Source organism: Gallus gallus, chromosome 6, assembly GCF_016699485.2.
Source record: "Gallus gallus isolate bGalGal1 chromosome 6, bGalGal1.mat.broiler.GRCg7b, whole genome shotgun sequence".
Classification (NCBI taxonomy): domain Eukaryota; kingdom Metazoa; phylum Chordata; class Aves; order Galliformes; family Phasianidae; genus Gallus; species Gallus gallus.
In genome coordinates, this window is record NC_052537.1 from 13303801 (window position 1) to 13330162 (window position 26362).

The 26362-nt window shown below is 41.8% G+C and overlaps 1 protein-coding gene across 14 annotated transcripts in view; it reads right to left on the minus strand.

Annotated features, from left to right (window-relative positions):
• The window catches only part of ZMIZ1 (zinc finger MIZ-type containing 1), a 326060-nt gene that overhangs the window by 262301 nt on the left and 37397 nt on the right, over positions 1-26362 (minus strand). For 13 of the 14 annotated variants that reach the window (XM_040702495.2, XM_015288283.4, XM_046942997.1 and 10 more), the window contains exon 2: positions 16361-16484. The gene's annotated coding sequence lies outside the window, so the exon portion shown is untranslated. Of the gene's footprint in view, positions 1-16360; positions 16485-16593; positions 25040-26362 lie in introns of those variants that run through there. The other variant, XM_040702494.2, reaches the window with a different exon arrangement.

The window sequence follows — 26362 nt, forward strand, 5'->3', positions numbered from 1 at the left end:
CTGGGCAGCCTGGTCTTGTGGTTGGTGACCCTGCCCACGATGGGGGGAGGGAGTTGAAATAGATGATCTTTGGAGTCCTTTTCAACCCAGACCATTCTGTGATTCCATGATACAGGCATTATGAAAAGCAACAAAAAGATGCTCTCGCCTGAAAGTCACTGTCACTGCCTATCACAACCCCAAAGTTCCAGCTCAATCACCTCAGTTTATGTCATTTGCCTTACAAGTTCAAATGTTGGTCACTTCCCAGTCCTGCTAACATAGACCAGAGAAACCAGAGAGGAGACCAGAAGGAAAGCCTGGCACTGGGGTAGGCAGTGCAAACTATGGGAAAGAATGGCTGGCACACTGTAGAAATGAAGATACTGAACTACAAGGACAACTGACATTTTCAAAAACTTTTGAAACAGCCATGATTAAGTTATATGTCAAATTAAAATGCATGTAAAAACGCTTTATTTCCCACTACAATACAATCATGCTCATTTACTCAAAAATAGGTTTCTACAATAGGCTTCAGCTTCTTCCAAAGTTACAACCTTCTTCCTTGCTGGTCATGAAGATCAGATTACAGCCTCACTGGCCTTTTTACACATTGCAACACTCACTAGGAACTGAAGACTACTAACCTTGGAATAAGAAATTTAACTGAGGCACGTTGGACTGCCAGCCTGAAAGGAGTGACACCTAGTTGCTTCATCAAAACGTCAAGCTGAAGAAACATTCATGTCCATGAAAGTTTATTTCTCCAACCACATCAGCAGACCTGACAGAAATAAAAAACTATCTACCCACAAATCTTGTCCTACTCATAAAGCAAAAACTCCTCTTCCCAATCATTTTTACACAGAGTACTTTAAATTTCTACAGCAAAGAAACATGAAACCAGTGTTTTCTCTCAAGTAAGATAAGTGATTTAAGTAGGTCACTCTGAAAGTAATGTTTCCTATTTACTTCCATGGAAAGTGCAACAGATATAAAGAGCACAATAACAGTATTTGATAGCGTTTTGAAGCTGGGAATTTGGTCTATCATTCAACGTAGTCTCCTCCATTATCTCTGCATTTTTGCCAGGTATGAACAAGATCCTGTATACCACACATAAAAATCTGCACTAGCAGAGGTGACCCACTGTCACCGCTGCTGGAATGCACCACCCACTGCCTTGATGTGCTCACATCCACTGTTTGGTCTCCAGAAACATTCAGCAAGTGTCATAAATGCTGATGGGTGCCTTTTTTCTACATGGAGAATTTCAAGACAACAATGACTGGACAGGATTTCCAGTGCTCCTGTCTTCAGCTTCATCAAATGACTATAGAAAATTAAACAAAGACAGTAGACTTCATAGGGATCCAAAAGAAATTTCTGTATTCTACTGAAAATCATCAATAATTACATCATTCTTTTGGTTTCACCCATAGTTGCCATTAGCCTGTTTCCACCTCACAGGAAGAGGGGCTGTAACTGAAGTTAGGTTTTTGACAACCTGTTCTCTACACTTCTTCCCTCCAACAAAAAATAAATAAAAATACCATGACCATGCGTGTAAAAGTTGAATAAAGCTGAAAGAACTCTTAATAAAATCTAAGTGATTGAAAGGATGTAGAGAGAGGCAGAACTGTGATGCCCTATGTCCAGGATGTCTTACTACACAACTGGAGAAGAGTAAAATCTCCAGAAGACTGAGGAAAGACTGGTCTTAGGTAACTTTCCTGACATGTCCTGTGTTTCTAACCAAAGAAGCCATCAAGATTCCTAGGTGAAGGAAACAACAACAATAGCAAACAGTTATCTAAATACAGGAACAATTGTTCCGACCATTTAGAGAACAAACCCCAAACTTGCAAGTGGGCTGCTGTCTCTGTAATGAAAACAACAGTCCCCACATACAGCTGTCCTTCATTCACAAAAAAAAAGTGACATCAGTATGTATCCCACATACACATAGACACTAGCACTTTTGCACTGCCCTACAAAGTATTACTCTCCCTCTTCCTGAAGAACTTTTTTTTTTTTTTTAATCAACTGCAATCTAATCTAGTGGTCAGGTCTCAATGTACAAACAGCGAGAAGAGTTTTGATTAATTTAGTTTTATTTTCTACCTCCTTTAGCCTGTTTGATTATACATAAAGTACTGCTGAACTAATTGAAGTAGTCCCTCACCACACCTTTTGGGAGCATATTAACAACACTTCTGCTAAGCACTAGTGTGCTACAGCCATCAATGTTACAAATGCTGTTTTATTATCATGGCAGCAAGTCACGCAAGGAACTGCAATAAACTCTATTAACATTTCATTCAAGTCCGTGGCCATATTAGGTGAAGTGCTTGTGAATAAAGTCTAGAGGATGGAGGTCTGGCTTTAAGACTTGTTGCCAATTGGTTGCATTTTCCTAGATTTATTGTTCAGCACAAATTGTAGAGTTCTGACTCCATTTCATCAGGGACAAAATGTCTGTAAGATAAAACCTGAGAAGAGCAAGAGAGAGGAAAAATAAATATGTGTCTACATAAGCATCTTCCAAGGGGCCATCACTGGGCCAACTGGGTGCCAGCACATCATCCTGGTAACAGAATCTCATGCTGTGTGCCTCTTGTACTACTTCATTGGTGACCAAGTCATGCTACAAAATACAGACTAACGTTACTTCCACAAGCATTTGCAGTCTTCAACTATAACATCTCAACAGGAGGCAGGCACATTTGCTCCAGATAACATTCTTGTGACTATCAGTTTTCCTCAACAACGTGGTACAAACTATGTCAGTGTTTCTTGGATACTGAATTTCAGAACTCGCCAGCTCCTCACAGGACAACCAACCCCCTGCTTTTCTCATCTTGATACTGGCCAGTTGGATGAAAGCATTATTTAATGTAATTATGAAATATAGCTGAGAACTCAAGTATTCCAAGCTCTGCAGCAGGATTCCATTTGTAACTCCAAGGAGCGTAAAAACAAGAGTTAATTGCCTGTACAAATATTTCAGGGTAGTGTTTACGTAATCTACAGTACATTAAGTACCAGAGTTGTGCTCTACTGATAGGTGAAAGAACAACTCTGAAAGGCAACTGCATTGCCAATTAGCTTTCAACAAATATGTACACAAGCTGTGCTTGCAGGCTCGTGCTCAGCTTCCTCATTCCCTGCAAACTGCCTGGCTTATAATGGTGCCTGCTCTGTGCTCAGCACCCAGCAGACCCCACTCTGCTCAACAAGGGGAGGCAGTGGGCTTTGTTGGGCTGAGCTATAACGCACACAGCATCACAGCTTCCGTCTGTGGTCTTTGATGAAAGCTGCGTTCCAGTCACAAGTATGGGACACAAGCCCTTCAGTCTGAGCAGGGGAAAGCAAACTGTTCTTGTAGTTTGTGCCAAGAGGACAGAGCTTGCCATAACAGCCCAGAATGCATACAGGCATCCCACGGTGCCTGGCTCCAACACGTGGGGAGCCCCAAGCACCTACACCCATAGTGCACTGCAGCCGCACCATGGCTTTGACTAACAGAGCTATAAACACATGGAGAAACAAACCCAGGTTCACAAAACCACACGAAGAGATTAATGTTTGCAGGCTTTGGGTATATCTGCACTGCGCTCCACCCAGAAAATGGACTTCTGCATTTTAATTCAGTAAAGCCAGCTGCCTCAGGCTGAGCTCCGTGCATGGGCACAGCTGTTGGTGCTGTTTTGGGCAGCACTGGGTAGCAGGGTGCAAACCCTCATCTTCCCTTCTTCATTTGCTTTGCAGATTACTGCCATCAGTGTGTTAGGATAGACTCAGCCTAAAGGAAATATTTTGTGAACAGTTTAACAATAAACGTTAAAACAGCTTTCTGCAATGCTTCCAAGTTTGCCCTTCTCATAGAACATTTTTCCACACTCCGAGTTGCTGCTCTGCTAACCGCAATGAAAATTTAGTCTGAAGATGGAAAGACAGAGGCTGCAGAAACAGGAGAGTTAAAATAAACCTGGAATTATGCTTCATAAATTCCTTTAACTCACATAATGTTACATAAATTGCCATTTCGATAAAAATACAGCAGAAAATAAGTCCTGTCTAGTAAGCTGTGTGGGTTATAAGTTATGCTTATATAAGTTCAGGTATCCACATGACTTGATGATCACATGTCTAAGTCTATTTTTGAGGATATCTATGTTCTCCATGTTTTGTTTCAATATCTGGGAAAATAATCATTCTGCCTTACTACTTGAAGCTTGTGAGACCTTGTTAGAAGTTTTTCAGCTGGTGCCCTCCTGGCATTGATTTGATTGGCTTGATGTAGGCAGAGGGATGGGACATGGTGAGACATAAAGAGCAGCTGAAATCTGTATGGCCCTGCTACCAGAGGTTTAGGAAAGGAACTTCCCTGGCATGTTCTACAAAATGGTCCACATCTGGTCTGCATTACAACAGGAAGGGCTGCCTGACGGTCTGCCAGAGCCACCCAAAGATACCAAAGAACAAACAACCATTCCTTTGATGCAGCTCTGTGATGGATAGCTTAACGTACTGCAAGCCTGTGGGTCATTTGTTGCTTTGTTAATACAGAGTACAGCACACATAAGTCTCCCTCTACTTATTTATTTGATTATTCTTTTGGAAATGTGCTCATCTCAGATAGAGTATGTTACCAAGTTGGAATCTACACATTAATATCCATCATCATCCAAGTGGGTATTTGAACTTCAGCTACGGAGTAAAGGACATGATGAGCATTTTACAGAAGAAAAAAAAATGTATATTAAAGTAACCTTAAATCTACATTCAAATGCAGAGGTGCTGAGAAACAACCCAGACCAGCTCAGGCACCTCCGTGCATGCAGTCAGAGCAGAACCTCCCTGTCACTGGGTGGGACTGGCCCCTGCCTCCAGTTAGCCAGGGTGAGCAGCACCAGCACAGGCACGCCAAGCTCAAGCAGGGCAAAAGCTTTCAACACCTCTCTTGCTGAGAGAGCAAGCTGAATAGGGTGACATTTTCTCTAACAAAACCATATCTGTTCATGTGACTTCATAGGGATCTTTAACAAAGGGCTCCAAAGTCTAAGTTCAACTACAAGGAAGGCAAGAGATTTGAAATCTAATTCTATCCTCCCAGATGAAGAGAAGTCCATATCACTCATGTAGCCACACATACAGTGGGTTAAAAGAAAAAAGGATTACTGCTTTGAATATAAATGACTTGGAATGCATCACTATGGAATCAAAATAAAGGATTGAAAATGCATGGTGGCGGTACTAAATTAATTATTAAAGCTGCTTAAAGAATGAGAGGACCATATGGAGAAAGGTAATTAATAGAAATAAGTCTCATAAGAAGCTATGGTATCTTTAAAACAATTGTTAATAGTTTCAAATTATACATATATAATCATACAATTTTACAGACTATACTGTGGGATCTTTCAGGTAGTCAGGTGTTGTTTTCTAATTATTATTCTCTCTCCAGTCATTCAAATGAGAAGACACGTTGCTATGTTTTATCTCACATTAGGATGTACACAAGCTTTATTTTCTGTGATAGCACTTCAAAACTTCCCTCTCCTTCTCAAAACACTGGAAACATTGCACCTTTCCAATTATGTCAACTGCAGTTCTATTCCTATGCAATAATGGCACAACTTCACATGAATTATATAGAACTGGCCATGCACCCAATTGTATTTTTTCTCCTAGAAAAAGGCATGACGATGAACAAAAGATTTAAACTGCTACTTCTAAATAAAACATTTTAGTATTCTCCCGCTTGCATTTAGAACTACCTGCACCTGTTTTCTTTAAGAAAAGTGTTTAAGCTTTTTTAAATTTCATTTCCCATTATATTTGTGTACCTGTCATGTTTATGATCTTTATCATTATCACAGTGAGCACAAGAGAAAAAAAATTCAGACTTAGGAAATATGTCAACAACATCTGTAGTTCCCTGTCATTTCCTCTATTCGTTTGTAGCGATATGACTTCTGGTTAACACCAAGCATTCAGTGATATCATGCAAGATACAGCTTCACCCTGTTCAAATATCTTGACATTTTTAAGTGCTGCTTCCTCTTGCTACCACAGCTAAAGAAAATCCTCAAATAAACAAGAAACAAGCAGGCAGAAGTGATTTTACAAAAGAGCAGCCTGGCTACTCGCTTGCAGACCTGTGCCTCCATTTGCAGCCCATTGCTACTTGGGAAAGGTCCTGTTACAAACAAAATGTCAGCCCTGCTCACCCTTGAATATAATCCTTTTATTATCCAATGCAGCACTGCAGAGCCCATTGCCAGAAGACAGGCGGCATAACTGCCTATAAGGTAATGGGCCTTCCTATCTTTGTATTTCAACTGGTTAGGATTTCACAGAGAAATAACAATATCCCTTGTTTCCTCACTTGAAAACAAAGTATTCCTATCATGAATCAGAGGAGGAAAGAAACAAAAAGGAACCTTTGTGACATGTAAATCCAACAGCACGGGGTTGATGCTGGAAAACGCAGATATATGCCAACTATACTCACATACAGGAGGCCCTCTAAAACCAGCAGGAAGAGTGAAGGGCTAGCACAGAAACTGCCAGGCACCAGCATTCTTGCTGTGCGTGCAGAGGGAATCGCTCATTTTAGCACCCTCAGCCTTCCAAGTTTAGTCACATTTCTTCTTTTATTTAACTCCTTCCATCTTAAGTAAACAAACACAGCAGGAAAACAAACAAATACTGCTTTTATTTTTAGGTCATGGAAACTGCCTCATTAAAGTTCCAGGACCCTCAGTTGCACTGTTTGCTGAATTCTACCTCAATTTCTGATACATCACACTTAGAGACCATTAATGTTTGTCTTGATAACGCTGATCTGCAACTGTGCCAATTGGAAAAGATTTTTCAGCCCATACCAAAACCTGGACAGAACTACTGAAGCACCACACATAAAGCCCAGTTAAAATTATATGCTGGCTGTACCAAACAGCTGTTTGAAACCATCCACCTCATTGATATCATGGATTGATACCGGTTTTACTCTTCAGCTCCGTGTTTCTCCAGCTGTATTTGATGGGTTGTTTTGTTTTGTTTTGTTTTTTTTTCTCCACAATTACCCATATTTTAATTTTTCAGCATTCACTTTTTTCTATGACCCTCTCCAACATAACTTTTTTTTTTTTGGCCCATCACCTTTCCTCAGTGTCCATGATCCATGGAGAAGAGGTGGCTGATGGCATTATCACAGCCAAACAGAAAGAAGCTAATGGTAACAAGCACTCCTTGCTAGGTAATTATTATAAGAGAAAGAATGCAAATGAGCCCTAATCTATCTCACACAATGGCAGAGGTCTCAGATTTGCATTGAATCTTTTGCAGCGGCTCCAGACAGGGGACTCTGCAGATAACAATGCATCTGGAACATGGGCTGCTTCCTCCACTCCTCGCTCTTTATTAAACTGTGCCCCCAGCAGGTACAGTTGTCCCTGAATGACTTCCCGTTCATCATTGCTGTTTTTCCCATCATCCTTCCCTCTCCAGTCAGCTTCTTTTTTTTTTTTCCAGAAAAGCTAATTGTGCATGCCATTTGGTTCAATTTATGTTTACAGTGAAGAAAGCACTATTTAGTAATTGAAACAGGGGAATGGACACCAGGATATCTCAGTTCTGTTCCCAGCTATGTCATTTGCTTGATGGGGGACTGCAGGGAAATAACTTTGCTTTTCTGTGCATCCACATGTGCAGCTAGAAATACAGGGCTGACATTTGCAGTGGCTCCACAGACTTTCATTTCACAATTGCATCAGACACTTTCAGGAAGCAAGTGCTAGACTTTGCTCCAATCCAGGCTGAGCTCATAGAGAGCTGCAGTCCTTCAGCAGAGCCACTGCTTGCATCTAATTCCCCATCTGCTAACAGATTGCAAGAACTGATATTCTTTCCCAGTGCTATGTCATGTTATAAAAGGACACATACCTATGTAAGTCAGTTGGTGCCCACAGATGTGTCGGCCCACTAGACATCACAGCATGCAGGAATTACAATTAAGGTGCTTCAATTGCAGCTCACATCGTATCTAGACAAACATGCCATTTTTCTCTTAGTGTCTCCAACATCTTCCTTTGAGGCTTTTTTGGATCACAGGAGTCACATGTACTCAAGCCTTCCCTAGGAAGTCCATCAGAGAGAAGGCAAACCTCCCTCCTTCTGGGAGTCAAGTAGGAAGTCAGACCCACGTTTCCCAGCACAAGCACCTCCTTGATTGACCATTTTCTCCTGAAACATTTTTGTCAAGTGAAGAAAATATTTTATTTTCAAAATTGATCTTAAGTAATCAAAAATCATCTAGAACAAAAGCTTGTTCCATTGACAAGATAGACAACTCTGAACTCTCCATAAATAGGCATATGGAGTAATGAATCACTACACAAAATATAACTCTACATGGTATTTGAGGAACAGTTTCAAAAAAGAAAAAAAATCAGCATGGACCACCAAATCCATCTCAACATCATCACTGCTAGTGCAGTACTCTTGCTTAGTCATGAATTTCTCTGAAATACTGACCATAGGCAATGGTTAACTTCTTGGAAATCTGCTATTAGAGAAATGTCACACTAAACCAAAACAGTTATACTGATAATTAAAAGATACTTCCTACCAAATTATTGACATAAGGTATAAAGTAGCGCACCTCAATTAACTGTGGCTAAATACATGAGAACTAATGGTGTCTGAAAGGAAATATCCTGTTTCAGATTCTGAAAATTAGAAAATAAAACAGAACTGCTATCTGCCAACGTGATATGCAACTACTTTCAGTCTTCTGAAATCAAGATTTTGGAGACTTGTGTGCAACTACCAACACTTTAAATTTGAGTCCTAACCAGTGAAGCACATGATCTTCTCATGTCAGGTCCAGACACTTGTGAATTCCAAAAGGCAAAAAAAGCCGTAACAGTCACCAAGGGACAGCACAGTGTCACAAAACCAGATAGCACCACTCTCAGTTACACCTTCAGATACATTCATCATCCTCTGTATGCGCTCTGGAGACAGCAGCATGCTTTGTTCCTCTATCTACGAGGTTTTTGTTTTGCTTTGTTCTTGCTTTTTTCTTCCTCAATGTACCGATGCCAACACAGGCAGGCAGTTCCTCTGGAAATTGGCTGTAGCTATAAGTATTTTTAAAGCCTACATAGCTTTCTGGATTGGGTAAATAGACTTAGACTATTAAGCTATTACAGAAATTAACAAATGGATTTTTTTTAATAAGTAAATAAATGCAGTTATGGAAAGGGTTGGAATTTAATGCAATGTAACAAGTTAATTTTCCAATCATCATGGCCTTGCTAATTTACATCTAATGGAGCAGCAGGTGGGGCAGTGACTTCTGGCAGTTACTGGACTATCCTGTGCTCATCTCTAAATCAGACCAACAGATAGCTGGGATCCTCACCCGACAGCTGTATTGTGTACAATTACCATGTGGTACAGACATTTCACCTATACCTTTTTTATAACTAGCTACTGACAGTTCTGATTTTAAATGCTTCAGGTCTTTTTGGGTACTGAAGTTCTCTGAATGTATGTTCTCCTATTTGCAGTGACATTTAAGGCTCCTACCATTTGGAAGGGCTGAAGCAGTATGATGTTATGAATGAGCAATCTTTATATCAGAAAAGCAAAAGCTGTCTTGTGCTGATTAGTTCAGTTGAAATGAAGAAGGAAACCTTCATTCATCTTGTTCATAAAGCTGCAAACATTCTTCTATCTGATCTGTACGCTAACTTTCCAGTGCTAGAAAATCTTTCATTCAGAAAACTGCAGCAATACAATGCAAGAAGGGGATATTTTAAAAGCAAACTATGACAGGTACCAGAAGCTACAATTGCTTAGATTTCTAACACGCTTTGTTCCAGACTTGTCACTGACCTCTAGGCTAATCCTCCTCAGTGATCCGTTATGATCTAGTCCTATTTCTACATATGCACAAAAGTCATCTTCCATATTCATAGGTAGCAGTAGAATATTAGAGCCTCAGATGCTCACCATCATTTAGAAGTCAGGGATTAATTGGAGTAATTACCACACTGGTGCTGGATCAGCAAAAGCATCAGGGAAGAGAAAGTCAGCTGGATAGCTCAGACCAACGTCACCACCACTGAACCATGCTCAGCTGGCTTTGCCTGGAGCCATCACAGCTCTCATCCAGCTGTCTCCTCCTGCATGCACATCTGAGGGTGGTGGTGCTGGAGGACAGACATCTTCACATGGAACTGCTGCACGCACCGTGAGCCTCAGCCCACAGCCTATGCCATGTGCTTCAGGGAACACTCACGTTAAGCATTAACCAGTTGAGCCAAATAGCCAGTCAAATATTTACAAGGTTTTCAGAAGGTGCTACATTAACCTCATCTTCTCAGTACAAAGGCAAGGGCCACCATTTTTCACTCTGTTTTATGTACCCTGAAGTTGTACTTCTGAAACTTCGAGACTTGCAACAAAAACGTTTTACAATGAAAAATCCAAACAGAAAGCCTAATTAGGGGTTCAACGCTTAGCATAGACAATGGAGCTGCACTGCAGCTGCCCAAGTAGAATAGCATCCTGTGTTCCTAAAGAGGACAAAAAGCAAAACCCAGCTTCTGGAGCCAGTGACCACAACTTCACCTGAACAGCAGCTTTTCCTTCACAAGTTAGTTTCCAGTTCATTTCAAGGTAAAGGCAAAAACTGCCACTTTCAACATTTCAGCAGCTCTTCCCCTTACTACTCTCAGAAGCTTTTTTGAGAGGTTCCCTCCACAGCAGCATTCTCATTTCACTTAAGCACACAAGACCTCTTACACTGCTGAACCAGGGAACTGTCAGCTCCTTTTGAGGTGAAGGCACTGGCACTTCAATGGCAGTGGGAAGTGGGCTCTGTTACAGACGGGCTGGGGGAGGGGGAGAGAGAGGTAGTCTGTGATTTACTTGCCAGCATCCTATCAAGTCACATTAAGCCTACCAGCAGAACTCCTCCAGTTCAAACAAAAACAGTAACCTTACCATGTGACAAATTTTTATGCAGTTTGCCTGTGAGGTGATTCTGTGAAGAAACTACTGTTTAGAGTTGTATTTTAAAAAGGATCTTCATATGTAGTCATAAGTTAATTTCAATCTGAAGCATGGATATTTGAGCTGATTTAACTTAGCCCAGCATTGACTTCAGCATTGCAGAGATTTGCCTCTTCACAAATGTGCATTCCTTTTGTCATCCACTTAGTCTACAGCTCCACGGGTATTTGCAGTTACTGCACTGCACTGCCACGCACATCACAGCACATCGACAGCTCCTACAGCTTTCCAAGAGAGACGCTGGGGAACACAGCAGCAGCACAGAGGCACCACTGAGGACAGAAGATCGTTTGAACAAGCGTAAGCAAATCTGCTTCAGCGTAACAGCCAGTGACAGGTAGGCCTCAGCCCTCCACCTGAACGAAAGACACAGGTAGCACACCTCCCTAGAGCATTTCTGTCTGTAAGCTGCAGGTTGGCAGACAGCTGCTGATAGCTATGGGGCTAAGCTAGCAGTTCCCAGGCAGGATCTTCTTGTTTCCATTCTAGAAGGCCCACTCTCCTAAAGCCACACACAGGTTTTGCTTCCTTGCTGTGCTTGTGTAAAGTCTGCTGTCTGCAAGGAAAGTATGACAGTAGGTAAATACTGAACAAGCACACAGTAAGATCCATAAGGAACATCCCTGATTTTATACCTGATTCTAATCTGATTACATCTCCTGCATTCTGAATTGGCCACAGAATTACAGACACACAGCACAGCCTGCAGAGTGCAGCAAGAAAAGGCTACTGCACTCCAACAGCTGGTGGCAAACCACAGTCCCCATCCAAACCACAAGTGCCAGAGACCAAATATTTTGCATTTTGCTTACTGCTAATAAAGCTGCTTCACTTCATTAAAAGCAGCTTATCATTTTATCTACTCACTCTGATTAATTAACCTCTGTTTAAAGTGAATGAGCACTTGATTTGAGGATTCTATTAATGTGACACTGGTGAACCACTTACATATTTCCATCCTTTTTCTTTGATTCTCCATTTTCCCTGTACCAACAAGATCTTATTGGGCTGTTTGGATTGTCACCCTCCAGTACACTTCAAGTATACCACAAATGCTCTTAAGGAGAATTGAGAGAGGATAGGTCCCACAGCCCAAAACTCATCCAAGGCTCACTTTCCCTGCTGAAATGCACAGATTAATAACTTCAGCTTCTCAGTGTTATGACCACAGGCTTCTGGAAGAAGAAAAAGCCAGGTAAACATTGACAGTTGCTAGAAATAAGGGGGAAAAAAAAAACAGCAACATCAGTCCACACAGTTAATTTGTCTTTCCTGAATAAAAGTTTTAAATATGATGCACAAATGGCAGTCAGTCCCATCCAGATCCTCGACTTTCTTAGAGAGCAAAGAACTTTCTCCCAAGCCAAATACCATGTGCAATATAGGAATAAAGACAGCTTCTGCTACACTATGTCTACAGATTTTACAGTTGCATACTACCGCCAATTTCTCAACTTCTAGCAGCAAAAAAGCTTATGTTACTCTTCTTAAGCCAGAAGTCTGAAAATTGAAATTAGAGAGCTGCTCATTTTGCTGGCAGAGTGTTTTTCTTCATATGCCTCATTTTTGTCTCTATTCAATTGATTTTATGGATATCCAAAAGTTCCTGAGAAGCTGATGAAAACCTTCCCTTTTCCCCCTTTCTCTTTCTTAAAAAGAGAGTATTCTTTCTTTTGCAAAAGTGCTCATGGAGAGGATGGAAAGATCATTAGGCCTAAAATCGTAACAGGTTCCTGGTTTGAGGGAGGGTTAGGGGGAGAAGAAGAGGGAGAGATCAAAGTGCCCGAGTCACCTTAAGACACAGGTCTCACTTCCTGCTCCATCAAGGGAAACTAAAACACTACTCAAAGTACTGAAAACTGTGGCTCTTTCAAGAAACAAGCGTGCTTATATTTTACAGCTGATAACCTAAACACAAGGCCTGGTCCAACCAGACAGTCCTGTGTGTGAGAAGGCACCAAGGGGAAGTCTGGTTTGCATCACACACAGAGCACTAACTGACTAGGAGTCACTGATGTGGTTCATCTGGCTTTCAAGGCCATCAGCACCAGACCCAGACATTTCAGACCACATGTTACAAAGCACTTCCCAGTACAAGCTTACTCAGTCAGTTCAAATTGGTACGGGCTTTACTAGACAAAATTTCCCTACAACATGCAGTTTCCCACTGACCTGCCTTGCATCTGACTGAATGAGAGATCCTAACTCAAAACTTCTCAAAGGACTTGGGGAAAAAAGGGGGGGGGGGGGGATTTGAAACAAATACCTTGTTGAAATGCTCAGTGAAGGCTCAAGAGTTATGACCTTGATTTATATGTGAAAAGAGAAATACAAACAAAGAGGGTAAGTTTCCCACAGGCAGGTGGGTTGTTAGAGGCACACTGCTAATAGTCAGCCTGGACACCTGAAATGCTAGCTGGCAGCAGTGTCACCTTTCCTTTGGAGATGGCTCAGGTTGATACAAATGAGGGCAAAAAAAAAAAAAGCAGGGAGGGGGAGGAATAATGAGGACAAAAGTTCTTTCAAAATCTGCACACAATTTCTGAAACCATCTGAATTGTGATATGGTTGCTCTTTCAAGGAACAAAAAACCTGAAAACAATCTCTGTACACATTTAGTTAAAGACAGAGAGGGAAGCCCAGAATTAAGTGCAGCAAACGACACAGCAATCTGCGGGCCACCAGCCAACCCGATCCACTGCTGCCCTGTCCCTGCCCTCTCTTCTGTTCCCATTACACACTTGGATCAGGGCAGGAGCCTCCCTGTTCCCACCTTTCCTGCCTCTGCTCTGGTATGACATACAGGCAACAATTTCCTTTTGCCTGTGTTCTCCAATGTCGTTATCAGGGCAGCCTTTCCTCCCCAAGCCTTTCACTCCAAGGAATAGAGACTGCATGATGGTATTTGACAATACAGACTCCATTGCTTGAACACCACACATTCACAGACAGTTAAAGAACATTTGACAAAGGAACTGCAAAGGGGCTAAACAGCATGCATTTCCTGGGCACAGGCTGCTGCAACAGCCTCAAAGGGGACACCATACTACACAGGGATGGCCTTACTCACCTTGCTGTCACAGAAAGGAGAGCAAGGGCAGTCTGCATGACAGTGCGACTCAAACTGTGTGCTGGTAGCAGCAAGTGAGGACTCCCCTCTAAATTTCCAGTGCAGTGTGAGAATGAAAAACAGCTATCTCCAGCCAAGGAGAAGTGGCAGCAGAGAGGCTGCACACAGCCCAAGAAATGGAACGGAGTGCCTCCGCTGCAAATCACCATGTGAGACGCGTGCCGGGTGGGAGGCAGTAGCAGCAGCTGATGTCCATGGTCCCACAAAGCAGCTTGCAGAGTCTTTGCTTCCCTCAGCCCCAAGCCCAGGGATTTTGAAGGCATTCAGTAACTGTACAAAAACTCAGCTGGAGCTACAAATCTTAACAACAGCTTTCCTTCGCACCTGCAGCTCAGCCAAGGCTCCCACGTCTCAGTGTGCCCCAAGATTGTGCATTTCAAAAGAGTTTTACAGAACCCTTCACTTGTCTCAGAGAAAATGGGTTCAAAAGCCACCAGGCAGCTTCTGTAGGCTCCTCCTCACAACACACCGCAGTGGCAGAGGCAATGCCTGCCTGTGACAGCACAGTTGGCTGCACTATTTAGTCTGGCACCAAGGAGAAAAGCTATCAGCCATTTTTAAGTTAAATTCAGGGAACCAGCTGAGGACCAGTGATTGCCATTTCTAAAGTGAAAGAAGAGGAGTGTAAACAGCCTTTCCATAGTAACAAAGATTAGCAGCCTGGAGTCTGACACTCCTCCTGCATTAAAAGATAGGAGACAAAGCGATAGACAGGTAATTACATAGACGGGGCCCTGGGGAAATTGCAAACTCCTTGAGAACCCTTTAGCTGGTCTGTACGTTTCTCCTTGTCTCCATTTCAGCTGAAGGTCTCCAAGAAACATTTGCCCATTAGGTCATTAGCTTTATTGCAGAAGGTAGTCAGGCAGCTGGTGGCGGCCATTCAATAAAGACTTAGTTTGGCTTTGCACCATCAAGAATGAGATGGAGAATGAGAAAGAGCATCCCGAGGCACATTATCTGTCTGCAGCTTATCCTTTACAAGTTAGTGTACCTAGTCAGTCCAAGGCATCTGACAAATGAACTCTGACAAATCTCACCGGTGCAATTTAAGACATTATTGCATTGCAATGTCTCCCCAAGCCCCTCAGAAAGGTTAGTACCACAGAGCAAATCTGCAAGAAAAACATACATCATGCATTGGCCTCCCATATTCCCAAACTAGACAAGTTAGTAGAAGCCCCTTCCCAGTGCTGTGCTAAGATATTAAGCTGAACTGCACCAGCTGAGGTCTAAACAGGAGACACTGCCTCCACTACAAGAAGAATTTGCCTCTAACACAAGGTTGCAATGGGAAGTGACATCCTGAAGCACTACTTTCAGTTCCTAAGCAAATAACAACCTAAACACCAAGGTTCGCTATCAAAGCATATATGCAATTCGTCCAACAATGTATTTCAGTCTGCTCAAGCACCTCATTCTGCCCTATGAATCACAGAACTAGGCTTTTCTCTTTTGTATATCCTGACAAATTTTGTGGAAGGAACAATAAGGATCACACCATCAGATATAACTACAACATTTAATTGCTTAGAAAGTACTACAAAGAAGATGCTGTGTTTGAACTTTCACCCACATTTTGCACTTCTGCCCAAAACTTAAAGCCTGGAGAGGTAAGGAATTGCAGACTGTCTCTGACTCTTCACAAAACACACCATTCTGATATGGAGCCGGTGCTCCAGCTGGTTCATATCTTATCCACCAGTGGTACAAACAGCCATGAAACCAAAAACCTCAGAGAAAATGGATTAAAAATACAATAATAGAAGGAAAACCTTATGAGACACTGTTCTTCAACTCGGCTTCTCTAGACCTATCTCACTATCTTATCATCTAAGCTGGCAGTGAGAAAAAGATTCAACCAGTCAGCAGTACAACAGTTACAATATTTATTATTTCCCTGCAAGCATTTAAAATGCATCTTCTTGCCAGTTTTTGCAGAGGAACTTTATCCTGCACCCAGAAACGGAGCAAGAAGTACGCAAAGCTTCTATTTGCATCAGACTGTTCAAGACAGCAGAAGGGCGATCTGTGTTAAACGAGAAACTTGTCTCAGCTCTACATAGACAAGCTTCTTCTAACATCACTGTTGTTTCCAAGAAAAGATGAACAGGCAAGGTAAGGCACCTCAGAGAGCACATCATTACCTCTTACCTTTTTGAAGAGGCCGCCGCCAATTAGAACATTCCTGGAGCTTCTAATTCAGCAAGGAGAAGAGGAGGAGGAGCCAGGGGGAAGGAGCAGGGTGTTGTTTTCCTCCACAGCACAATGGTATTTCCTAAGTGGAAAAAAAAAAAAAAACACCCAAATGAAATAAATAAATATTAGGGTTTTTTTTTTCCTGTTTGTTTGTTTTTTTTTTTTTTAGAGGCTACATATTACAACACCTTGGACAAACTACTGTGCCTCTCCTTCTCCAGTCCCAAAGTATCAGCTTGATATGTCCTGTCTTCTCCTATCATCACCGTATGAAGGCATGGATATGAAGGCTGAGTCAGCTACTGCTAAGAAAAATGGAAGTGGATTCACCTGTACCAGAATGGGATAAGAAATCCCATCTAAAAATATTTTTGAGCCCTCATTTTATCTAATGAAGTAAATATGCTTCACTCAAGCTCACACCCACGTCTGTAAAGATTCAAATAAACAGTTTTTTTTTTTTTACTATCAAAATAGTTAGCAAAAGGCAAATTGCAACTTGCATGCTCAACATATAATTCATAAGCATTTGAATGTCAGTGTATGCTTATATGACACGCAACCACTCATAGCTTTTATTTCTTCTTGAAGTAACTAATGTCCCTAAAACAACTGTTGTCCTAAAATAACGTCAAGTCCAGTTATATTGAATCTTACAATTAAAAAAAAGAAGAAATGCCAAAACCATGGGAAAGGAAACCAAAGAGCCTTCTCGTGAAGAAAGATAACATCTAGAAATCCATTTTTCTCCTGCCTCACTGCCATAAACCACAAATGCTCACCTCAGACCGTATCTCAGACACTCTTTACCCCATTCTGACCACAAATTTAAGGAAACTTACAGATACACAGAATTAATGGGCCCCTCCCTACCTCCAGTACCTGCCCCTGATGAAAGGCAGGCAAATCAAATGGAAGGATGCATGCAGGCCATTCATGTATTTGAGGAAATGGCAATCCACTCAGGGTTTTCCACAGTAAATGAACAAAGAGAAACACATCCAGTCTGTTCTCCATCACATTTTGTTAGCTCATGCTCACGTGGAAAAGTCTACCCTTTTCTGTCGCATAGAAAATCCAAATGCAAGTCCTCAAGATATTGAAAAGGGTTAATAGCCTCCTCCCTGTCCCCCGAAAGACAATTATCCCACTTGCTTCAGCCCAAATCTTGGCCTCCCCAGAGCGATTCTGCGCAAGGGGCCCAACAGATGCAGAACAACAGAAAATGCGGTACTTCCAGAAAAAACATCTCCCTCCAAGCCAACCACGTCTGTCCAATTCCAAATGGCCACAGTTCCTGCATTTCTCTAGGGGACAACAGCTCTGCTCTTCTCTCCTCCTGTCAGCAAGACTTAAAGCTGCAAGAATAATTCTGTCCAGATTCCCCTCTAGATAGACGATGATTTAAAGAATTCATGAAGTAACAGTGGCAGTGTAAATAAACAATGGAAAACTAAGTAAAGATCACAGGAAAAAAAAGAAACAGGAAAAACATGCACTAAGGAGAGAAAGAACGAGATTAGCAACTCAAAGCCTCTTCTGCTTTATTATAGTCACCATAAATAGGTCTTGCAACATCCAGCAATACAGAAAGGAACCTGACATATAACTTTTACCTGCTCAAAACTCTGCCTCCCCAGCCCACTCCCTGAAGGCAAGCCTTCCCACATTGGCTAATTCCATCTCCTTCCTGTCCTACATCCCTCCTAGGCACCCCTACCAGACAGGCTCCAGCACCCTTTGTGCATACTGTGCAAAGAGGGCCCCACAGCTGCAGCACTCAGGCCATGACCTTTCTTCAAGAGGGGGCAGCATCCTTCAGCCCTCCATGGAAAGGTATGGCAAGAAGTGGTCCTCAGTGAGCTGCTCCCAACATCCTGTCATGCAACACTGATGGAGCACAGACCAGCTCACAAAAGCTACAGCCCCCAGACACCTTCTAGTTTTCAATCTAATTTGCATCACTTCCTTTTTATTATTAAATCAAAAGGATATTTTAGGAAGTGTTTTTCTCTCTGCCAAGAGAGACCCCAGCAGTAGTCAGGTAAAGTCTGCTAGGAGTTGATAGATTGGTTACATCTCAAGTGCTTAAAATTTTACACTTTCATCCTCATACTGCCAAGAGAAAAATTTTAAGTCAATGTATGAGCCTTGGAGGAAGCATATTTTTAGTCAAACATAAAATCAAGGTGGCAAAAAAAAGAAGGCTAAGTGCAAAACTCTGAAGTTTATTAACAGCACCCTCAGAAAGACAGAAATCTGTCACAAGTACCACTTAGCAATGTAGTTTTGACTCAGGCATCACTTCTCTCAAAGAAAGTGAAATTGTTCTGTTCTCAGATCCTCAGGCAATAAAAATATAAAGTAAAATGAAGTGAAGTAACGCATTACCTAAAAGTCAAAATCTAATTGGAGAAACCTAGCAAAATGGCTTACTGTACCATGAGACTTGACTAAGTTTCTGGCAGGACCAGAGATAATCTGTATAAGAAAATGTCAAAATGTTTTGGGTATACAGCTAGCACGAGAAGGAAACAAACATAAAACTGGGAAACACGGCATGGAACCCAACAAATCGTTGACATCAACAGTAGATAAGCGAAGAGGCATATGTTAAGACAAACACCCTCATATGGAGTGTGAGTCAACTCCTGCAGCAGATTCAGCCAAGATGCTTTCTTAAATCTAGCTTAATAAAAACAACCCTGAATTCCCCCAGCCAGAGATGGCTTTTCACTGTACTTACACCACATGTCATGATTCTGAGGAATACTTGAACCCAAGGTTAAAACTGGACCAGCTGTTCTGAAATGCTAACTTGACCAAAAATTAACTCTTCTTTCCAAAGGATCATTGCCAAATTCATTCCTTTTGGTGCATGATAGAAACATACTTTACAGATATTCACTGAAGCTAGTCCACTTCTGATGGTTAAAAGAACATTCATGAGATTTACCAGGATATAATCTTCAATTCAATTGATTTTTAGACAGTCCAAATTCAGAAAATAATGACTTTTGGGAAAGCAGCTCCCCTCACTTCCAGCCTGGACCATAGGGCTGGTGAAGAGCTCGGTGGGGACAACAGCAGTTAGGGCACTGCCCTGCTAAAGGGAGGCCCCACTAGACACTCAGCCTAGAACACATTTGGGTTTGTTGGATTTCCTAGATCTCTTATGTCTATTACCTCTATCACAAGAACTAGAGAAAGGAATTAGATCAGAGTTTTGTTGTGTATAACAGCAACCCTCTCATGCCCCAAAACACACATTCTGCTATAACATAAGGCAAAACGGGGTTAAAAAAAAATAAATAGTGCATCATCACCAGCTTGTGCACTTCATAGGGACAAAAACCAGTCTGCTCTAGGTTCAGTCTTCATTTTCCAAGTGGCTACTTTCCTTCAGGTAAAATACATGCTCACTCAGTGTGTGCTAATAGAAATAGGTCAACTTTCAAAATTTCTAAAAAAAAAAAAGTTACTTTCTTCTGTTTATTTTTTCAACAACTTCTTCGAGGCTTCATCTAATAAAATAACTATTCTGTGAACATCTACTGAGAAAGAAGTAATCTCCATATTCCAAGTTAAGAATAAAAGAAAAATACTCCTTTCCAGTATGATGAAATTCTTGCTCAACCTTGGTTAAAATGTCCCTTAGAATAGTGCTGTATGTCACACACTGGCCTTCAGGCCCTTTGCCACTGATGGCACTGGGGGACAAGACTGACTGGGAGACCAGGCTGTGGGCACGTGCTTCCTGCTGTTTTGAGTGCCCTTTGAGTCTCCCCAACCACACTGCCTCTAGCTTTTAAGGCTAGACCCTAACCCATGGTTTGAAGCCAAGAGCCTCAGTTCTTCATGTCAAGTTCCTTCTCTGATCTCTATTTTAATATCTAGCACTGGGGCAGAAGCAGTATGAAATAAAACCTGCACATAACATCACACCTTCCTACAGCAATGGAGACCAAGCAAGAAATTAAGAAATTCTTATTTAGTTAAGGATGAATTAAAAGCATATCCCTATCCTGTGCGTGCGTACCTGTGTCTATACACACAGAAAAGGGTAAAACACACCCCCCTGGACTGGGGGTATTTGTGGAGGAACAAGTTTCTTCAGATACCAACATTATTTTCCCAGGATGATATCTGCGCTAAGAGGAAGCACTTGTGCTCCCCTCTTACTTTCACATCTATTACAAATATTCAAAGAAAAAAAAGTCAAAATATTTCTTGAGAAGTGTAGCCGAAGGATAAAAACATGGTAAGTGTGAATCAAAATGCAGATCTCAAGCTTTCCTTTGATTTGGCCAGGTATTATTGAAGCTATGGGATTCACCCATCAACAGATGTCCAAGTATAAAGACTGTGCTTTATTTATATGCAATACAGCTCCTAAACAAGAACCACACTTATTAAATTTGAACGAGTTTCATTCAAATGCCAAATGAATTAAACATCTGCATTTTTATTTAGAGGTGTTTACATAATTCATTTTGCAGCTTAAATATACACAGATATTTCCCCATCTGCTTTTTGTCATGAAAAAACTCCCGAAATGGTCCTTGTGAAAATCTGTCCTTGTGAAAAATCAATTTTACGAAAGCACTATTCACATAAATGCACTTAGGTAACACACTTATTAAAAAAAAAATAACCCTATACATGACTTTTATCAGTCTTCAACTGCAGTGACTGCCAATAATGAAAATAATAATGAATCTTTTTCTTAACCACCAAAGTACATACCCAGCACTAGTAGGATTTTGTTCCAGATGTGTTAAATGCAAACACCAACCCCAGCTCACTCAAGAACAAGGGAAGATGCTCATCGCTTTAAAAATCTGCCCCCTTCCCAAGAAACAGGGAAAAATCATTTTACAAAACATTCATTTTTACCCTTTAAGGTAGAACTAAAAAGCAGCGACCGTTAGTCTGGAGGCCACGCTGCTCAGCCCACAAAGCAACCAAGGTGACAAGGCGCAGAGAACTCGGCCCAACTAGGCTGTGTTTCTGGGGGACTCAAGACCCAAAGCACAGGGACAAGGCCAGGTGAGCAGCCAGTGCCAATCCCACAGCTTGCTGCTCATCCACACTGATTTCTTATGATCTGCTACATAAGCTCTATTTCCCACTTTTCTGTCTTATTCTCAATTAAAAAGAGGATACATTTAATGCTGGAAATGGGTATTTTTGAAGCTTGAATCATTTAGCCTATTAAACTCAAGCTTGTAATATGGGTGTTATTTCGTAAAAACATACAGTAAATGCATTAAATTATTGATAGTCATTAAACAGGAAAAAAACTTAAACAGCTCTCAGCTTTTATCAATCATTAATGCAGTTTCCACTCGCACATCTCACTGGGTTGCTATCACATAGCACAGAGCAAAGAGTACAAATCCTGAAGGCATGAATTCATTTTCTCCTGATGCAGAGTAAAAATATTCTTGGCAACGGGAGAGAGGCCAAAACACAAAGCAGAAGGGCTGAAAGGAGGCTTCTGTCTTTGGCAGCGAACAAGCAGCAACACTCTCGGGGACCAAGGCCTATCCCCACCCTTATTTGAGGGCCTATCTCCTTCAGAAGCACCAGCCCAGCACAGCCATGGCCACCCCCACAGTGCTCACGGATGCGATGGCAACCTGAAATACATGTTCATTTGGGGAAATGCAGGGGTAGAAGGAGCACTGAGGTCAACAGCAACACCTCCAGCAACTTCACGGAGATGAAGCCTTCACTCCAAGCTGCTCACCAGCGAGCAATCTTGCAAAATAGATAATGTGCAGAACAGCCCAGCTGTCACCGAACTGACAGTAGGAGCTCAGAAAGCGACTGAGACTCAGACAGTCTCTTGAAGCTATTGTGAACCTTTACTGGGGCGAGTTATGACTAGACCTAATGCTTTTATCAGCTCAGAGTGACTCATGTCAGTGTAGTAATGCGGAGCCCACTGCCAGTTGGTGGCATCTCACCAGGCTGTGACATGCTGCCAGATGTGTGGGAAAGCACAGTCCTGTTCTTGTCCATTTTAGGGATAGACTGAGAGCTGGTCTCACAAAGGTGCTTTTTCTCCACTTTCATCCTCCCCAGTTTTATTGAAGTTCACTAGTTTCAAACACAGCAAAGAGGGAATGCCACATCTGAGTGAAGCACACAAGGACTTACCTGACCCACTCTGAAGCAGCTGCTGCAGGAAAGCCACAGCTGCTGCTGGAACCCAAATTAACCTGATTTAAAGGAACTTGCATCCACTGCAAAGAGCCATGGTAGTGCTGCAGGATGCAGTCACAGTGCCCAGGGACACCCCAATCCCACCTCAGAGCCCCCAGAGCATTCTGCTTGCCAGGAGGGCACCAACCCTCCTGGAACATCTCTGTGCATGTAGAAAAAAATTATTAAAAGTACAGAAAGAATCTTTGTCTGTTCCCAAACCCAAGCCCTACAAGGTTTTTTTTCCCCCCCTGAAAATGATTAAAGAACGCAGCGAGCCGAGCAACCAAATAATGCCAAATGTTGATACCAAAGTAGCCAGGAAAGCTGCTGTCACTGGAAAACATTGAGTCTGCCTGTTTACAGCTTTGTTATAAAATATAATGACATTTACTTCCAACCATCATTAGTGCAGATCTACATGTAAAAGGCTTCCTTTAGGAATATGTTCTTATCTCATTATATAGAGCCCCAAGGAAGGCAATAGCAGCATTAAAATAATAACACACGAGCTATTACATCAGTGAATTGATTTCCTGATACAGCAACAAATGAAGTAACTCCTGATCAATCCCAGTATAACATTAATCCTTATCTGCACCCAGCCCAGTAGGAGTAGCTGCTCACAGTGCCCACATGGCACCCAACAGCTCCACACTTCCACATCAGCCCAGGAGCAGGCCCAGACCACCCTACAAGGCCATGACCATGGGGGGACAGCCCCCAGGAAACAGGTGGGGGCTCTGGCCCAGTCCACAGCTGTTGGCACCAGGGCAGCACCCCACTCACCCTGTGCCCAGCACTGGCAGCTGCCAACACAACAAAGGGAAGGGCTCTGTAGTCTGTGGGGGTTCTGAGGTTAGCAAAAAGGGCTGCTCCACATACCTGATGGATGCAAATTTCTGCCTTTGTGCAAAAGGATGGATTATTTGTAACACAGACTTCTTGCTACATTCTTTTTTTCCTTTTTAAAGTAATTTTCTGAAATCACTGAATTCCACATCGCAACCCCTCAGAGCACATTTACAGAAGTTACAACTGCTCTTTCATTGTGTCTCTAGCCTGTAAAACACATTAGCTCTTTAGTAAGTTATCTGGAGTTATTATCCAGGCACCCCAGGTTGGATCCCTGGCTGTGGGGCTCTGCAGGATTGCCCATCATCCATACCATTTCCCTTCCTCACTGAGAGCAAGGCTCATGTGAGAGCACAAAAGCAAGGGCTGCAGAACAAACTTTCCCACATCTCCAAATGCAAGTTTCTGGACAGTCACAGGTAGGTCCAATGGAAAACAGCTCTGAAGTAACAGTTACAGCTTGCAAATTCTCATTACTGTTTGTAATGAGAAGAAATGCATCTTTCAGTACAGCACTGCATGCCTAATGGAATTATCACAGATCCACACACAAGGCTCAATTCTTTGGCACCCATTAATTTCTGAGACAGGACCTTCACATATGGAGTGTTTGAGTCTGCTGCAGCAGTATCTGTGCACACACACTCACTCCTTTATTATTATTTTTTAGGAACTGATACCATGATAAAATGCTTAAAATAACAAAGCCAAACTGTCAAACCACCAATGGTATGAGCTCTCAAACAGGTTTCCATTTCATAAATCATTTCGGTGTTCCAGTTTCACACTACCCCAGGGAAAGCTACATGCAGAACAGAGAAAATTCATTATCAATACACAGAGATTATTTGGCAATGATATCAACTGCTAGTAAAGACTTGTGCAGTGGCACTATGATTTCCGTGCACTGTATCTGCAGTATAGAGAGCTGCATAAAACTGATGGATTACCTCTAGGCTTGCAAAATCAGAACAAGACAAACAGTTCTGCTTCAAATGCCTCAGCCAATTCTCCACACTGCAGGCATTTGTCCATTTATTATATTGATTTTGTAGTGACAACCTACACTTTAACTAACGCCAATGTTTTATTTGCATCTTAAAAAGGGGATCAGGAATACTCTAATTCTGTTCCCCAGTTCTGATGCTTTCTTTCCTTTGAGACAGGCCTTTAAGTCAGTGGTCCATGGCTGGCACTTGGAGCACTGGTCTCCCAGAGCAGACAAAGAATCAGCAAGCCACAACCTATGTGCATGTATATGTATGTGTATTTGTATTATTATTGCTATATTTCCCACCCCTAGCACATTTGCTTGTCCTGAAGCTCTTAACACTTTTCTTCTGGAAATTCACCCAAGAGCTAATTTCAAGTTGTGAGAAGCTCAGCCTCTATAATCCAATCAAAACCAAAGCAGAAAGCAAAATGACTGCCTCCAAAGAAACCCCTATGAGGACCACCTCCTGCACATGAGTACAACCATGCTATGTGGATGCCTGCCACAACATGATGCAATTCATGACTAACAGTGTTCCATTTTTCCCCCCTACTAGCTTAGAGACTTTTCCCCACAGGTTTTATGTCCAAGTAAATCTTTTTCTCCACTAATTAAAGAATTTTGAATACTTCAATTATTTTTAAATAGAATAAGTTGAATAAGAAGTGTTTAATAACTGATCGTTTGTATTTATCAAATAAAACAAGTATTTTCACAACAATTACTATGGCTCTTCTACAAACAGAAGATGCAGTAGTTTGAAGAGGAAATTTAACCTCAAGGCCAGAAGGAGCCACCAGCAGTGAAGTCAGACCCAAGGTGCCTACAGGTACCCATCCTGCCACACTGTCTATAGCACAGAGTGGGAGTCACTTAACTTCCCTGGGTTTCATAGAGGGCAATCAGAAATAAGGCTTACGCAGCTGATCCTGCATCTCCTGTTTGATTCATCCTTAATTCCATATGGCAACAGTAACCCTTGGAAATATCACCTGGAACTTATACTCTATGAACTCTATTAATACAGAATGAAACTGTTTCATTTCTCCTAAGTTTTGCTATCAAAATCCATGCATAATTTCCATAGTATCGACTACTTGTTTCCAGCTTCCCTGGCCAGCACTTTGATGCACTTCTCATTCACCATGCACTACTGCAAAGGTTTTCAGATAGTTCATTTTGCAACCAGTATCTCAGTTCAGTTTAGCATATGAAATTAATAGCTGTATTAGTTACATATGAACTCCATTCATATGGGATATGTGTAAGGAGAGTTGAATCAGTGGTAGACTCGAAGAAAGTACATGGGAAAAGTCACCTACATATCAGAAGTACCCATAGGATTTAGAAGGCCAGATCTCATTGTGTCAATACCACTAGAAAGCCACTAAGTCAAGAAGCTGGCTGCTTCTGGCCTCCTGTTGTTATTCTATTAGATACAACTATAAATGATTACCCCCAAATTTATGCACAAATATTGCTTGTCAATAGTGCCTGGAGATGAAGGTGCAATTTTTACCAGTGGGGCTATGAGAGAATTTCCCATCACACTGAGGCACACATGCAAAGCTTCTCAGCAGCTTGTTCCATGACAATGGATTTGAAAGGCAAGAATGGAGGGGATTATTTGATTTCGCATCTACTCAAGTGGTCAATTCCTTCAGCAATCAATACTAATCAACAAGCTAAAACCTTGTAAGAAAAAAAAAAACAGAAGACATTTGAATCCTTCCAGCTGCAGCAAGCACAGTCAAGGCTTTATGGTCCAACCCAGACACCTTGGACACTGCTGCTTCAGAAAATCTATTTTTACCTGGGATATAAAATAGACCCCCTCTTCCCAAATACCAAAATACCTTTTAAATGGGATCCTGATGGGAAAAATAAATGCACACAAG